This window comes from Choloepus didactylus, chromosome 1 (assembly GCF_015220235.1).
Source record: "Choloepus didactylus isolate mChoDid1 chromosome 1, mChoDid1.pri, whole genome shotgun sequence".
NCBI classification, from domain to species: Eukaryota; Metazoa; Chordata; class Mammalia; order Pilosa; family Megalonychidae; genus Choloepus; species Choloepus didactylus.
The window spans coordinates 107946357-107948336 of NC_051307.1; the positions used below are offsets into that span (position 1 = coordinate 107946357).

The 1980-nt window shown below is 41.8% G+C and overlaps 1 pseudogene; it reads right to left on the minus strand.

Annotated features, from left to right (window-relative positions):
- Window positions 1–298: 298 nt before the first annotated feature.
- Window positions 299–1695, minus strand: LOC119509405 (annotated as a pseudogene).
- Between the last annotated feature and the right edge of the window lie 285 nt (window positions 1696–1980).

A 1980-nucleotide genomic window follows, 5' to 3' on the forward strand; every position in this document is an offset into this window, starting at 1 on the left:
TCCCTCCCTCCACAGGTAAATAATTTACTACGTTAATGGGCATTTTTATTTGTATGTGTTCTTACAGAATGTGTATTGTTGATTTATGTGCACATATTTTTAAAATTTGTGTGAAAGACACCTATGTAATAGATATTTATTCTGTTTCCTCCTTTCCTTCATTCAACACTTTGGTTTTAACATCCATGAATGGTTTTGTTTTGTTTTAAAGTTAAAAGGGCCACAAACTTTATTAGAAATAAGTAAATGTAACATATCATATGTAAAGACAGCACATAGTGCCAATTTTATTTGCAAATATTAAAGTACAATAACACAAATTCATAAGTTACACTTTTGTCACAGCCTTGGCTAGATCTTGAACTATTGCAGAATGCAGCTGTGCTAGAGTGCTGATCTTAGCATGCTTAGATGTGCCATACTTGTTCTTGATAGTCATGTGCTTTGTAAGCCCACGATTCACCATGAGTATATTCTTAGCCAGGTGCTGCATTACAGGAAGAAGGATTTCTTCAGTGTACGACAGGTAACACTGTCGAGTTGGTGTCCATTCGCCATTATCAAGAATTTTCAGTGCTAAGCAAAAAGCTCCTGCTGCAATCTGAGAAGGAGGAAAGTGCACCATATCGTAGTCCAACACAGTCAGTCCCATCAGGTATTTTGCCAAAGTGTGCTGCTCAACATCAACCTCTCCATCTTGGATGCTCTCTGAAGAAAGTGCAGGGGCAGAGGGCGACCCAGACCAAAGTTTAAAGCTCTTAGAATCTTCACTTCCATCTGTCTGATCTAGTGCTTACCTGTAAGTATGGTCAGTCACAAAGGCAAAGTCACCAATTTCTGGGGGATACATTTCTTCATATTTGCTTGCAATAAACATGGCAGTGACACCAACAAGCTGCAACATCTTCTTGGGCACACAATTATTCTGCATGAACCAATCAATGATGGCAATAGTCATAAACATGGTCTCCTGAAGCAACCTGAATTTCATTTGAACCTGTACCAGTCAGTCAATTAGGGTGGCTCTCATGGTTCCAGTGACTTCCCAGCCCAGTAGGTAGTTTGGTCTGACTGCTTACTCTTCCTCAAGTTGTCTCAGATAAGAAGAGATATCTTTCACATATTCTTTGTAGTGAAAAGATACACTTTGTACAAAAGATTCACTTTGTAGTGGAAAGTGTCTCAGATAAGAATAGATATCTTTCACATATTCTTTGGATCAGCTCCATCTTCTGCATCGACAGCATTTACTGCAAGAATTACATCGGAGAAAGCCTGACACAGATATTCTTCTGCAGGGGCACATCCGGATGTTTCCATTGGGCTTGGAGAGGGAGTATCCACCAAAATAGGTTCAGGAGAAACTTGTTCTTCTTTAATGGGCTCAGGCTCTGATTCTGGTACTGGTTCTGGCTCTGGCTCTGACACAGGCAAAGCTGCTTTTTCCAGAGGTTTGGGTAGTTTTTTAGCAATAACTTTCCCAACAGCTGAAGTTTTTGCATCCTTTTTCAGAGGCATTTTTGCCTGTGGCTGTTCACCGACTTTGTTACCAATGTCTCCAAGAGCTGTTTTTGGCCTCAGCCTGGTCTTGGAGGCTGCAGCAGTGGCCAAAGGCACTTGCTTTGTGCCTGCCATACTAATCTTCATCTTATTTTCAGTATTAAGTTTTGTGTTCCTGGTGACTCGCAGCACCATAGCTTCCTCTTCACCAGGCAGCAGTTCAGAGGGGTGAAGCAGAATCCGAGAACCCCAACGAACTGGGGACCAAAAACACCACAGGGAAACAGCCGTTCATCCGCAACATGCCAGCCCATGGATGGTTTTTAACATCCAACCACGTTGCTATGTGACATCGAATCCAAGACATCTATCACTGCATAATACTCCATAGTGAGCATGAGCTGTATTTTATTGCTCCTCTCTCCAGCAATGAACACTCAGGCTGCCTTCAATTCCTTGCCACTGTAGAAAAAGGCTGTG